The sequence below is a fragment of the Trichomycterus rosablanca genome, chromosome 1 (assembly GCF_030014385.1).
Source record: "Trichomycterus rosablanca isolate fTriRos1 chromosome 1, fTriRos1.hap1, whole genome shotgun sequence".
Taxonomy (NCBI): domain Eukaryota; kingdom Metazoa; phylum Chordata; class Actinopteri; order Siluriformes; family Trichomycteridae; genus Trichomycterus; species Trichomycterus rosablanca.
In genome coordinates, this window is record NC_085988.1 from 83,475,908 (window position 1) to 83,492,611 (window position 16,704).

The following is a 16,704-nucleotide window of genomic DNA, read 5'->3' on the forward strand; positions in this document are numbered from 1 at the left end:
AAACCCACACAGACACGGGGAGAACATGCAAACTCCGCACAGAAAGGACCTGGGAATCGAACCCAGGACCTTCTTGCTGTGAGGCGACAGTGCTACCCACCGAGTCGCCCACATGTCGCCGCAATATACACAGTGCAATAAATACAAGTGCATTTTGGACCTGTTTATTCATTGGTCATTACCATGTTGTCCTGGTCAGGGTCACAGTGGGTCAGATTTATTGTGCGAACAGCAGGAAACACCCTTGACAGATTGCCAGTTCATCACAGGGCAAACACACACACACAAACCGGAGCACCTGGAGGAAACCCACACAGACACTCCACACGGAAAGGACCCGAACCACTGCACCTGGGAATCGAACCCAGGACCTTCTTGCATGGTCATTGCCATCTTGGACCTTCTTGCATGGTCATTGCCATGTTGTCCTGGTCAGGGTCACAGTGGGTCGGAGATATTGGGCGAACAGCAGGAAACACCCTGGACAGGTCGTCAGTCCATCACAGGGCGATTTTAGCAGCTCCAGTTGACCTGACTGCATGTAATTGGACTGTGGGAGGAAACCGGAGCTCCTGCAGGAAACCCACGCCAGGGATTCGAACCCAGGACCTTCTTGCTGTGAGGTAAAAGCGCTACCAACAGCACCACAGTGCCTCCCAGGGCTAAAACACCCGAATGTAACACCTGAAAGTGGTGTCCACATGCTTTTGACTGTAAGCCGTGTGTCGTGTGTTGATTATATCGTGTGTGTTAAGTGGAGATTTTCGAAGCGGAGTGTGTGAACTTTATCTATTAAAGAGGCGACACTCGCGCTCATCCGTCCTCAGATATCAGTAAGTGCTGCTGGAAAAGGTTACGCGGTTCCTCCGGAGAGCCGCCGCCACTCAAAGGTTACTTTACTAGCCTGAAAATTGGAACGGAGCCGCTTGTTTGCTCAGAAGATTCCTTGATTTGCAATATTGATATAAATGTAATATCTGAAATATCAACTCAAGATCACAGTTTCATGACACACATCCATCTACAGTATAGAGCCAAAAGTATTTGGACACCTGATCATAGTTTTGTTGGACGTCCCACATCAAAAACAAGCCGTAGTAAACAGTACGAGTGACCTCTTTGGCTTCTCACGAGACTTTAAAGTATGTCAGTGTATGGGAATTTGTGCCCGTTTGGTCGAAAGATGACTGCATTTGAATGGCTGGACACTGATGTTGGCACACACAGTAATACATACACACATTAACACACAGTAATACAAACACACATATACACACATTAACACACAGTAATACAAACACAAACATATACAAATATACACAAAAACCACAATGAAACACGTCGCTCTCAATACGAAACTGCTAAAACTGTCTACAGTCGAGCAAGTTTCACATCAGCACTGTGTGTGTGTGTGTGTGTGTGTGTGTGTGGCTACGTGCGACTCATCATTATCCTCACATCAACACTTTTTTGGGTCATAAATCCCTGCAGTCGTCCTTCTAGAGCTTCACACACAGTGACATCATGCGTCAGCCAATCAGACACTGAGCTTCAGTTCCAGAGGTCAGTGAAGAAAGCGAATGCTATACAGCCAAAAGTATTTGGACACTTTACCATGTCGCTTCTTCTTTGAACCAGTAACAGCCTGCACTCATTTGGAGCAGGCCTGTGGGAATTTGTACCCACTTACTGAAACAGCATTCGAGAAGTCATGCACTGCTGGCTTGTATTAGGGTCGAGGTCAGGGCTCTTTAGCCCTGTCTTTATGGACGCTGAGGAGGCGTCGGACGCTCCCTCGTCATTCAGTCAGATCATCACTCAGAATTAAGGCGCCTCAGTAGGAGCATTTGAAGGAATCTAAGAATTTAGACACGCCCTCTTCCCAGGAGTGTAGGATGATGTAAAATGCGTCTGTGTAGAGAGATCACTAGGAGACGTGGAGCTTTTGTGTGTCTGTTTTAAAATGATGCCTCAGTCTTGATCGTGTGTGTGTGTGTGTGTGTGTGTGTGAGCAGCGCGGTGCGCTAGCTAAATGTGATTTATAACCTAAAATAGAGATGAAGACAGAACTGGGGCAGAGCTGCACTTAGCTCCGTTCATATAAACGCTGGGTCAGTGCTATGATTACATCTCACTACAGTGCCGTGCGTCTCATTCTATACACTCTGTAAACACTTTATTGGCTGCTATTGATATACAGTGTATAGCCAAAAGTATGTAGACAAACGACCGTGAGCTTGTCAGACGTCCTATTTTAAACCCTCAGGCATTAATACTGTATATAGTTGCTTAATCTTGTCAACGATCATGGCCTTGCCTCTGGGAGGCTTCCCACAAGATTCTGGGGTGTGAAAATTCATGTTCATTCAGTCAAAAGAGGATTTTGGAAGGCCGGCACTGTTGTTAGCCCAGTTCATCCCAAAACTGTTTATCAGGGGCATGTCCAGGCATCAAACTGGTCCAACGTTATGGAACAGCCATGCAGGAACAGGACAGAGCCTTCCCCAAACTGTTGGCACAAAGTTAAAATGAAGGAGCCTCCACATACTTTTAGGTATATATAGTGTACAATTAAAACGTGTCTGGGTGTTCATAATAATGTTGAAGGCGCTCAGATTGCATGGCGGTCTAATACGCTAGCCGACCATCACTAAGAACCAGGTTCGAATCTCAGCTGTGCTACCAGCCGACCGGGCGCCTAAAGAGACACACTTTTGCAGTGTTGGGCTCGCAATTTTTGATTGGACTTTGACCCTGTTTGCCGCTCACCTTTTTAAAGCTCCGCCAATGAGACGAACTGTTTGATATGACGGGGTAAAAGCGACTCAGGCCGTACAAACAAAGCTTCTATCTGTATCCACGGCTGCTCCCGTTAGTGATCCGCATTATTGATTTGGCACAGTTTTTACGCCGGATGCCCTTCCTCACCCAACCATCCTTATTTATCCGGGCTTGGGACCGGCACTACATGGCACTGGTTTATGCATCCTAGCGGCCAGGTACCTATAGGACAATTCAGTGTCTCCAATTAACCTGGGCCGTTGTAGCCTAGTGGTCAAAGTACTGTGCTAGTAATCTAAAGGTTGCTGGTTCAAGCCCCACTACCGCCACTGTTGGGCCCTTGAGCAAGGCCCTTAACCCTTAATTGCTTAGACAATATACTGTCACAGTACTGTGTCGCGTCTACTAAATGCCGAAAATGTGAGTATAATTGTAGCCTGGCTGCATGTTTTTGGACTGTGGGAGGAAACCCACACAGAACATATTCTGCACAGAAAGGACCCGGACCGCCCCACCTGGAGATCGAACCCAGAACCTTCTTGCTGTGAGGTGACAGTGCCACCCACTTAGCCACCGTGCCGCCCCCGTACAAACAAACCTTACCGTGACTTATTGTAGTAAAACAGCGAGTGAGGAATGTGATTAGTGGAGGAACTTATGAGCAGTAATAATGAAGAGAAGTTTAGTGCTCCTGTCTCCTTCTTTTACTACATTAAACCACGTTAAGCTTTATTTAGAACCAGAAGAGTTTTAGACTCTGGGAGAAGCTGATTCTGATTCTCACCATTTCTCAGAAGCTCGAGCTGTAACACAAGTTTAAAAGTGAAACAGGAAGGAGAATCCAGATAAACACAGATACATGTGGAGCTGTAACACTGGATCTGACGGTTATTCCACACTAATGCAGATTCAGCTCATATTCACACTTTGATGACGTTTTACCGCACCGCTCAAGCCGAGCGCTGAACAAAGTAGTTCCTGTACCTCTTCTCCCGGCCACTAATTCACATCAGTGAGTGAATCAGGTTCTTTTTCATTACCAAGAGCAAAAATGATTCCTGCTGACTCGTCTCCGTCTGTGTCAATGCTACAAATCTGCTACTATATTCATGGAAAAATTTGCTTAATTTCACTGACCTTTGATAGAATAAATGATAGAATAAATAGAAGCTACAACACACAGCCCAGCTACCTTAATAGTTGAATGTAAACCTAGAACATCCAGCGACGGTGCGAGGCGTCCACAGAATTAGTTGTTAGTTTTCCAAACTCAGTTACCCGAGTCGTGTTTTTAGCTGCTTTACACTTCCACATCTTGGACATTTTGACTAAACGATTGCTAACTGAATTGCCGTAGGATTGCTAGGACGCCTCATAGTGCAGATTAACCAGTAAACTTGAGACACTTATAATAATAATAATAATAATAATAATGCATTTCACCCTGCTGAGTCTGGTTTTTCTCAAGGTTTCTTCCTGTATTTTTAAGGGAGTTTTTCCTTGCCACTGTCGCCCTCATCTTGCTCAACAGGGGTTTTTGTATCTGCTGGTCCTGGGTCTTGTAAAGTTGCTTTGAGACAATGTCTACTGTAAAAAGCGCTATATAAATAAATTTGACTTGACTTGACTTGACTTGACTTGACTTGACTTTGTACCCACAAGCAGAATTTCAGTTTCATCCGTATTTAATTTTAGGAAGTTAACCAAGCCATGAAAAATGTTAAATACAGTAGCTAAACATCAAAGTTCAAACATTAAAGTTTGAATTTCACAGCAAATTGCATATTACACGGGAAACGGCTCATTTCAGGGTCCGTGATGCAGGTAGGGACTTAAATGTCCTTTATGATCTAAGTATCGTCTGAGCTTATCATTGAGTCTGAAAATAATCTAAGTTTCCTTTGCATGTTAGTTCACAGTTCATCATCTTTGCTTCTGCTTTCTTGTGTTTTTTCCAGTCTTGTTAATAAACACCACGATTTTTGACATCTACAAAGAGTCCTGCTCACTCGGCCAGCCATTCGTGACAACCCGTCGGTCTGTGCTGACCAGTACACTGGTAAAACGTTCGTCTGAGAAGTGCTCGTGACTCATAGTCAGAACTTTGTTGGTCAGCGTGATGCACGTCTGAAAAGCAGCTCGAATAAGAACGTCCACCCACACGTTCACTTCTTATGTGGGGGGCTGGTCAGACGTCCGACCCATTTCAAACTCTGTAGAATTATTAAAACATGGAAATAACCACTTTATTAGACCGTTTTCCTACAGCAGAAGTCAGAAACTGCACATTCATTCATTCATTTAATTCTTTCTTCATTTATATTGGGTCTGACCCAAACCTAGTGACCCGCCCTGCTGCCTACTACCTTCCTGATCAGCTGCCTCAGTAGAGAAGATTCTAATAAGACACTGAACTCATAATCCAGATTATTTAGATGCTGTACTTATACACAGATTACGGTGATTATGTCTCATGTTTATCTATCTATCTGTCTATCTATCTATCTATCTATCTATCTATCTATCTATCTATCTATCTATCTATCTATCTATCTATCATCTATCTATCTATCTATCTGTACCACAGAGTATATAGGTTTAGCCACACCCATTGTTAATGCACGATTTCTTTCTGCTGCTTCCATTAAGGGGCTTGGGACCTGCACCAAGTGTGCACTAACACCAAGCGCCTTCCTATTTGTGAGCCCAGCCCGGGATTCAAACCCCTGGAACCAGCAGCATGGCTCTTAACATTATGCCACACAAGCTCAAAGCCACACCCACTGCTGATATACAGTATGTATTAAAATAATTATAATCCAACCTCAGAAAAAGATGGGACAGCAATTCTTAATAATTGTCCATTCCTGCATTTCAGATCTGCAACACATGCCACACCGTTGGGACGGTAAAGCATTTACCACTTTGTAATTTGGACGTTCCTTCGCACAACACGTTTGGCACTGAGGATACCAAGCAATGAATTGAAGCCAACGTATGTGCCAGCATAAAACCTGGGCTGGACAGGGCGCAGAATCACAACATCACAGCCTCAGAAAGAAGGTTAAACCAGAGAAGCCAGCAACTATCAGGCAAAGAAGTCGTAATTAAATATACATATTAGCTTAGCACTTAAGGTGCAGAGACTGCCTGTTGGAGACAATGGCACTGTCGGTCATCTGTGCCTCCATACCCTTTGTTGGCTATTAGTGGCATGGAAGGTGGACATAATACTATACACCATGCCCCTCTGCCTATCTAAACAAGACTGAACAGTCATTCTCTGCTTTATTACCGCTTTATATCGCTGTTGCTATCGAGCAGCAATTTGATTGTAAGCGCGGGGGAGAAGAAATAATAATAATAATAATTATGATTATTATTCAATCAGGGTCACGTGAAACGCCCTGGGGGAACTTTGTTGGTCAGCGTGATGCAGCTCAAATAAGAACGTCCACCCACATGTTCACTTTTTATGTGGGGGGCTGGTCAGTCCCCATTCATTCATTCATTCATTCATTCAATTCTTTCCTTATTCATCTTTCTTAATTTCAGGCCTGCAACACATTCCACAAAAAGTTGGGACGGTAAAGCATTTACCACTTTGTAATGTTGCTGTTACTTCTCACAACACGTTTGGCACAGAGGATACAAAGCGATGAAGTGAGGCCAGCAACCATGAGGCAAAGAGGTCATAATTAAATAGACATTCCTCAACCTGAAACATATTAGTGCTTGATGAGGCGAAGAGACTGCCTTTTAAGCACAATGGCTCTTGTTTATCGCTTGTTAGTGGCATGGCAGGTGAGCATAATACTATAGTCTGCCTATCTAAACACTGCCTATCTAAACATTCACTCATGTCTGTTTTATGACCACTTAATTCCGGTCAGGGTCACGACAGGAAACACCCCGGACAGGTCAACGAAACGTACATCACAGGGCGAGACTTCACATGTAAATATTAAACATGTAAGGTTTTTTTCTCCCAACAAATTTACATCTCTGTTTTACAAATGTTAATGTCTTTATAAAAATCAATAAAATCCACCATGCAGGAGCTTAATCAGGTCCCGCTGGGTTTAGTCCGGCTTTCATCAGCTCATCACGCACATTAGCCGAATAAACTCAATCCCCCATCGCTCCCCGAGTTGCAGTTAGGATGATTACATCGTTCTGTCCTATTAACCCCTCAGTCTCGGCGGGGCCGTTGCTGAGTGATCTATGCTGTAATATCGGTTAGTTAGACGAGCCACCGTTGTCGTCGTTAGCGTCATTATCGCTGTTGCTATCGAGCAGCAATTTGATTGTAAGCGCGGGGGAGAAGAAATAATAATAATAATAATTATGATTATTATTCAATCACCAATAAAGGAAATAAGCGCTGAGGTTGATATGAGGATGATATTTAATAATGTGTTGGCTCGTTTTCCGCTGTGATTCCATCAGTTACTGGAATTAATTATTAAGAATGAGGTTTCGATGTCGTGGCAGGACAACGTACAAACAACCAGGTTCTGATTTGATTTGATTGGTGTTCATTTAGACTCATTATGAAGAAAAATACACTAAACCACACCTGGGCATTGTACGACCCGCAGGCCACAACCGGCCCTTCCCATACGCAAACGTAATACATGTACATACATCATACTGCCAAAAGTATTCACTCACCCATCCAAATCATTAAATTCAGGTGTTCCGATCACTTCCATGGTCACAGGTGTATAAAACCGAGCACCTCGGCATGCAGACTGCTTCTACAAACATCAGTGAAAGAACGGGTCGCTCTCAGGAGCTCGGTGAATTCCAGCGTGGTACCGTGATGCCACCTGTGCAACAAGTCCAGTCGTGAAATTTCCTCACTACTAAATATTCCACAGTCGACTGTCAGTGCTATTATAATAAAGTGGAAGCGATTGGGAACAACAGCAACTCAGCCATGAAGTGTTACCACGTAAAATGACAGAGCGGGTCAGCGGATGCTGAGGAACATAGTGCGCAGAGGTCACCAACTTTCTGCAGAGTCGATCACTACAGACCTCCAAACTTCATGTGGCCTTCAGATGAGCTGAAGAACAGTGTGTAGAGCTTCATGGAATGGGTTTCCATGGCTGAGAAGCTGCATCCAAGCCTTACATCACCAAGCGCAATGCAAAGCGCCGGATGCAGTGGTGTAAAGCACGCCGTCACTGGACTCTAGAGCAGTGGAGACGTGTTCTCTGGAGTGACGAATCACGCTTCTCCGTCTGGCAAACCGATGGACGAGTCTGGGTTTGGCGGTTGCCAGGAGAACGGTACCTGTCTGACTGTATTGTGCCGAGTGTAAAGTGTGGTGGAGGGGGGATTATGGTGTGGGGGTGTTTTTCAGGAGTCGGGCTCGGCCCCTTAGTTCCAGTGAAAGGAACTCTTAATGCTTCAGCACACCAAGAGATTTTGGACAATTTCATGCATCAGTGTCTGACCTCACAAATGCACTTCTGGAAGAATGGTCAAAAATTCCCATAAACACACTCCTAAACCTTGTGGAAAGCCTTCCCAGAAGAGTTGAAGCTGTTATAGCTGCAGAGGGTGGCCGACATCATATTAAACCCTGTGGATTAAGAATGGGAGTCACTCAAGTTCATATGTGTGTGAAGGCAGACGAGCGAATACTTTTGGCAATATAGTGTATACATCGATCAGGCATAACATTATGACCACCCTCCTAATATTGTGTTGGTCCCCCTTTTGCAACAAACTGTGATGCTCTGTGTATTCTGACACCTTTCTATCAGAACCAGCATTATTGTCTTCAGTCCCACTCAACAGCTCTAGGATGAACCGGAACATCGACCGCGACTTTTTTGACCAGCATCAACACCCGGCCATCCAAATGCTGTCATCTTTTGACTGAATGGGCACAAATTCCCACAAACATACTCTAAAGTCTTGTGAGAAGCTTCTTAGAAGAGCGGCTGTCGTTCTTGCTGAGATCACACAGAGGTCACTGTAATGGTCAGGTGTCCAAATACTTGTCCTTAATGATGTGTGTGTGTGTGTGTGTGTGTGTGTGTGTGTGTGTGCACTTACACATCTATCTTTTCCACCGGGTCGGAGTGTCACCAGACTGTGTCCAAATGTGTCACACGAGTCCGACTCTACAGGTAAACACATTCTTAATAGGATTCCTACATGACAGCATTGTGGTGTGTGTGTGTGTGTGTGTGTGTGTGTGTGTGTGTGTGCGCGCACACGTCTGGGGAGAAGTCAGTACGAGGGAGATGGGGTTAGGGTGACGTTTACCGTAACCCCAATCTCAGTCCTAATCCTTCCTAAAGGGAACATGACTGAACAGGATTCCAATTTCAAAACCGAGCGCTAAACAAATCCAGACGCGTTCCGTCAACACACACAAACACACACACACACACACACACACACACACACTCGTCTATACAGTCCTCACACATCAGCAATCAGTCACTGTGTTACACACCTGTCACGTAAGCGGTCGCTGTGATTCTGAGCGGGTTCGAGAGACCCTGGGTGACTTCGAAAGACGTTAGGAGTCGTGTCCTCCTGCGCTGCAATTTTGGCCAGCAGAGGGGGCGCGGAGGTGCAGATGATTGATGGGTCAGTTCCTCTTGATTGACGATCACCTGTTTCTCGTGAGCATTAATGCGCTCCAGGTGGAGGAGTTTCTATATAACCTGCTTTCTCCCTCTCATACTTGCCATTCATTCATTTACTCACTCACTGGCAATCACTTATTCACTTATTCACTCATTTACTCACTCAGTCACTCACTCAGTCACTCACACACTCATTCACTTATTCATTCACTTATTCACTCATTCACTTACTCACTTATTAACTCATTTACTCACTCAGTCACTCACTCAGTCACTCACACACTCATTCACTTACTCATTCACTTATTCACTCATTCACTTATTCATTCACTTACTCACTTATTTACTCATTTACTCACTCAGTCACTCACTCAGTCATCCACTCAGTCACTCACACACTCATTCACTTACTCATTCACTTATTCACTTACTCACTTATTCACTTATTTACTCACTCACACACTCAGTCACCCACTCACTCACTCATTCACTTACTCATTCACTCAATCGGTCGCTCACTTACTCATTCACTTACTCACTCAGTCACTTACTCAGTCATTTACTCAGTCATCCACTCAGTCACTCACACACTCAGTCACTCACTCACTCATTCACTTACTCATTCACTTATTCATTCATTCACTTACTCACTTATTTACTCATTTACTCACTGTCACTTACTCAGTCATCCACTCAGTCACTCACACACTCATTCACTTACTCATTCACTTATTCACTCATTCACTTACTCACTTATTCACTTATTTACTCACTCACACACTCAGTCACCCACTCACTCACTCATTCACTTACTCATTCACTCAATCGGTCGCTCACTTACTCATTCACTTACTCACTCAGTCACTTACTCAGTCATTTACTCAGTCATCCACTCAGTCACTCACACACTCAGTCACTTACTCACTCATTCACTTACTCATTCACTTACTCACTTATTTACTCATTTACTCACTGTCACTTACTCAGTCATCCACTCAGTCACTCACACACTCATTCACTTACTCATTCACTTATTCACTCATTCACTTACTCACTTATTCACTTATTTACTCACTCACACACTCAGTCACTCACTCACTCATTCACTTACTCATTCACTCAATCGGTCGCTCACTTACTCATTCACTTACTCACTCAGTCACTTACTCAGTCATTTACTCAGTCATCCACTCAGTCACTCACACACTCAGTCACTCACTCACTCATTCACTTACTCATTCACTTACTCACTTATTTACTCATTTACTCACTGTCACTTACTCAGTCATCCACTCAGTCACTCACACACTCATTCACTTACTCATTCACTTATTCACTCATTCACTTACTCACTTATTCACTTATTTACTCACTCACACACTCAGTCACTCACTCACTCATTCACTTACTCATTCACTCAATCGGTCGCTCACTTACTCATTCACTTACTCACTCAGTCACTTACTCAGTCATTTACTCAGTCATCCACTTAGTCACTCACACAGTCACTTACTCACTCATTCACTTACTCATTCACTTATTCACTCATTTACTCACTCACTCATTCACTTATTCACTCATTTACTCACTCACTCATTCACTCACTCAGTCAGTTACTCACACACACACACTCACACACACTCATTCACTTATTTACTCAGTCACTTACTCAGTCATTTACTCAGTCATCCACTCAGTCACTCACACACTCATTAACTTATTCACTCATTCACTTACTCATTCACTTATTCACTCATTTATTCACTCACTCACTCGGTCCCTCACTTACTTATTCACTTACTCAGTCATCCACTCAGTCACTCACACACTCAGTCACTAACACACTCAGTCACTCACTCACTCATTAACTTATTCACTCATTAACTTATTCACTCATTCACTTACTCATTCACTTATTCACTCATTTACTCACTCACTCACTCGGTCCCTCACTTACTTATTCACGTACTCAGTCATCCACTCAGTCACTCACACACTCAGTCACTCACATACTCATTCACTTACTCACTCACTCATTTACTCATCCACTCACTCGGTGGCTCACTTACTCACTTAGCCACTCACTCATTCGCTGTCACTTATTCAGTTACTCAGGCTAATTTCTAGTAGCTCCTACACTCACTTATTCAGTCACCAGCTTACTTTGTCGCTCACTCTCTCAGTCACACATTTACTCATTCACTTACTCACTCATTTACTCATTCACTCACTTGGTCCCTCACTTACTTATTCACTTACTCACTCAGTCATTCACTTACTCACTCGCACAGTTGCTCACTCACTCATTCACTCACTCATTCACTCACTCGCTCACTCACTCATTCACTCACACATTTACTAATTCACTCACTCGGTGGCTCACTTACTCAGCCACTCACTCATTCACTGTCACATTCATTCAGTCCCTCACTCATTTACTTATTCACTCACTTTCTCACCCACTCACTCACTCACTTAGTCGATCATTCACTCAGTCACTCACTCATTCACTCACTTATTCATTCAGTCACCCAGGCTAATTTCTAGTAGCACCTACACTCACTTATTCAGTCACCAGCTTACTTTGTCATTTACTCACTCAGTCACTCACTTAGTCACTCGTTCATTCACTCACTTAGTCACTTGTTCACTCACTTAGTCACTTGTTCACTCACGCAGTCACTCACTCATTCACTCTATTCATTCAGTAAGGCTAATTTCTAGTAGCCCCTACACTCACTTATTCAGTCACCAGCTTAATTTGTCGCACACTCACTCAGTCACTCACTTAGTCACTCGTTCATTCACTCACTCAGTCACTTGTTCACTCACGCAGTCACTTGTTCACTCACGCAGTCACTCACTCATTCACTCAGTCACTCAGTCACTCAGTCACTCACTTAGTCACTCATTTACTCACTTAGTCACTTGTTCACTCACTCACTCATTCACTCTCACTTATTCATTCAGTCCCTCACTCATTTACTCATTCACTCAGTTATTAATTCACTCACTCTCTCACCCACTCACTCACTCAGTCACTCACTCAGTCACTCACTCAGTCACTCATTCACTCACTCAGTCACTCACTCATTCACTGTTACTTATTCATTCAGTCACTCAGGCTAATTTCTAGTAGCTCCTACACTCACTTATTCAGTCAATAGCTTACTTAGTCATTTATCTAGTCACTCATTCACTTACTCAGTCAGTCATTCACTCATTTACTCACTCATTTACTCATTCACTCACTCACTCAGTCCCTCACTCACTCGTACTCACTCATTTATTGATTCACTCACTCAGTCCCTCACTCACTCATTCACATACTCACTTATTTACTCATCCACTCACTTATTCACTCATTCACTTACTCATTTACTGAATCACTCAGTCACTCATGCACTTATACACTCACTCACTGACTGATTTACTTACTGAGTCACTTCTTCTGTCACTCAGTCATTCACTCTGTCATTAACTTTTTCACTCATTCAGTCATTCACTTATTCACTAATTCAGCCATTCACTCTGTCATTCACTTTTTCACTCATTCACTCAGTCACTCACTCAGGATAATGTCTAGTAGGATAATGTCTAGTAGCTCTAATCTAGTAGCTCTAATCTAGAAGCTCTATTCTGAATGCATGTCTTTGGACTTGCATGTCAAAGAACCCTGGCCGCCTGCAAAGGGAATCAAACCCAGAACCTTTTAGCTGTAAGGCAACAGCGCGACCCCGTGCTTCCCTTTATAGCAACTTATGGCAAACCAGAATGTTTTTTAAATGTATATATTTTTATTATTATAGTTCAGAATGAGCAAATCCAGAAATGCAGGTTCAGGTGTCGCTTTATACCCACACTGATGAATCCCACACATTTATTACACCTAAAGCCACGAAGTGAAAGTTCATCTCATCCGTCCCAGACGCTCAAACACTTTTATTTTCGACCGGGGGGTGAAGCGTCTTTCCCGTCAGCAGAATCACTCAGGAGGAAAATGAAACTCCAAACTCACCCAGTCTACATACTTTCGGCCATATAGTGTATCTGGGAAAGTGTTTTACTATGTTGTGAAACATGACTGCAGGGATTCACTCACATTATAACATAGAAGCATAACTGTGGGTGCTCATGTTGGGCGATAAGGCCTGGCTCACGGTCTGTCTTCCAATTCATCCCAATGGTGCTAGAAAAGATCAAGGTCCAGGTCTCTCAGTCTACATACTTTTGGCTCTACAGTGTATCTTGGAAAGCATTTTACTAGATTTTGAAACATGACTGCACGGATTCACTCACATTCTAACATAGAAGTGTAAATGTGGGCACTCATGTTGGGCGATAAGGCCTGGCTCACGGTCTGTCTTCCAGTTTATTCCAAAGGTGCTGGAAAAGATGAAGGTCCAGGTCTCTCAGTCTACATACTTTTGGCTCTACAATGTTGGGCAATAAGGCCTGGCTCACGGTCTGTATTCCAATTCATGCCAATGGTGTTTGAGGACATCAAGGTCCAGGTCTCTCAGTCTACATACTTTTGGCTCTACAGTGCATCAGGGAAAGCATTTTACTAGATTTTGAAACATGACTGCAGGGATTCACTCACGTACTAACATACACGTATATATGTATACGTACTCACTCAGTCCCTCACTCACATGTTGGGCGATAAGGCCTGTCTCACAATCTGTATTCCAATTCATCCCAAAGGTGCTGGAAGAGATCTAGGTCAGTTATCTTAGTACAATCATGCTAAAACAGGAAAGAGCCTTCCCCAAACTGTTGTTACAAAGCATTGCAGACTTCAGCCTCACCGAACAGCTCTGGAATGACTGACATCAATGCCCAGCCATACACATGCTGTCATTCTTTGACTAAATGGCCATAAATTCCCACAGACATATTTGAAAATCATGTCAGAAGCCGTCTCAGAATAGCTGCTGTTACTGTATGTGTATCAGTCTATTTTAATAGTGTTTGTTTTTGACATGGAACTTCCAACAAGCTCGTGGTCAGGTGTCCAAATACTTTTGGCCATATATTTGTATTTTGAACCCTGGTTTTATTTCTTACAAATTATTTAAGTATTTATTTATTTATTTTTATGATTTGCAAGTGCTCGTACAAGAGCTGCACGTCTCCGCGTGATCCATATCTCTGAGACCCGACAGCAAGTCACAAAGATTCGGGTCAGTCGGAGGAAAGCGTCCGTCCGAGCGTTTAGAAAGAGAAAGCGTAGAAAAACGAGGGGGGTGTCGTTCACTTTTGGTTTAAATCAAACCAGAACGATCGGAGCCTCCCAAAAAATAATCAAACACTGACAGGAGTCGCCCGTGTGCTCATGCCGTGTGTTTTCATGTGAGCGTGTGTTTCAGTCCAAAATTCCTCCGCAGATGAGAAACAGATGAGCGGTTGCGTCATGTGTGAGCGCGTGTTCGGGCAGCATGAGGTACAAAATAGGGACAAAAGTATTGGGACGCCTGACCTCGAGCATGTCGGATATCCCGTCCCAAAACCGGGTGCGTTTATTTATACTGGAATGCTCCCTCGTTCCTTTGTGTAGTGATTACACTGATCAGCCATAACATTAAAACCACCTCCTTGTTTCTACACTCACTGTCCATTTTATCAGCTCCACTTACCATATAAAGGCACTTTGTAGTTCTACAATTACTGACTGTAGTACATCTGTTACTCTACATGCTTTTTTACCTGCTTTCACCCTGTTTTTCAATGGTCAGGACCCCCACAGGACCATCACAGAGCAGGTATTATTTAGGTGGTGGATCATTCTCAGCACTGCAGTGACACTGACATGGTGGTGGTGTGTTAGTGTGTGTTGTGCTGGTATGAGTGGATCAGACACAGCAGTGCTGCTGGAGTTTTTAAACACCTCACTGTCACTGCTGGACTGAGAATCGTCCACCAACCAAAAATATCCAGCCAACAGCGCCCCGTGGGCAGCATCCTGTGACCACTGATGGTCTAGAAGATGACCGACTCAAACAGCAGCAATAGATGAGCGATCGTCTCTGACTTTACATCTACAAGGTGGACCAACTAGGTAGGAGTGTCTAATAGAGTGGACAGTGAGTGGACACGGTGTTTAAAAACTCCAGCAGCACTGCTGTGTCTGATCCACTCATACCAGCACAACACACACTAACACACCACCACCATGTCAGTGTCACTGCAGAGCTGAGAATGATCCACCACCTAAATAATACCTGCTCTGTGATGGTCCTGTGGGGGTCCTGACCATTGAAAAACAGGGTGAAAGCTGTCTACAGTCAGTAATTGTAGAACTACAAAGTGCTTCTATATGGTAAGTGGAGCTGATAAAATGGACAGTGAGTGTAGAAACAAGGAGGTGGTTTTAATGTTATGATTGATCAGTGTATGTGTATAAACAACAAATAAAGGCGTTCTTCTGCTATTCAAACTATATAAACGTGTGATTCTATATATAGTTACTTCAATAAATAGCCAATGTTTGAAAATACAAGGACGCTTTACCTACAAAAGCAAACTTGACATTGACGTAGGAGCCTCGACGAGCAGCCTGTGAGCGAAACGTAGGAGAAAAGACTCAGACGTGTGGCTCAGTTTGAATCCTCGGTGTGAATCTATCAAATCTTTGAAGCTTTGGGCTGGATATTGACCCCAGCTGTTCCAGATCCTCCATGTCAGCTCTACTGACGTCACTCACTGAAAGGACAACAAGAAGGACTCAGCCTAAATCCCATCATCTCCAGTCAAATATCCGGCCTGCTGGGGGCTTCGGGTGTCCTGCCATCTCATTTGCATTTTTTGTGCGTCTATAAGAATTCACATGCGCCACCGGGTAGGTCAACTTATGATCGGATGAGGAAACTTCAGGGGCTTCAGCTTCTCCAAAGCTTTGTTTGGTGTTTGGTGAGCTCTGATGGGATTGGTGTAATAATGTGGTGTTGCTTTATATGAATAATTTAAATAAAGGCAGTAAAAAATTAACTTGTCTCTTTTGAGATGAACTGGGGACAGAAAAATAGACCACCAATCCATCGACTGGTGCAGCCTGCGCCCATGGATGGTTCCGTAACATGGGGCTCGCTCCAGAAAAGGGTGCTGGCCTCATCCGGACCAGATCGAGTCCCAGACAGAGGGAGCACGTTGCCAGCAGAGGGGCTAATAAATCTGTAAGAGAGAAACCGTGATATGTACAGATAGATAGATAGATAGATAGATAGATAGATAGATAGATAGATAGATAGATAGATAGATAGATAGATAGATAGATAGATAGATGATAGATAGATAGATAGATAGATAG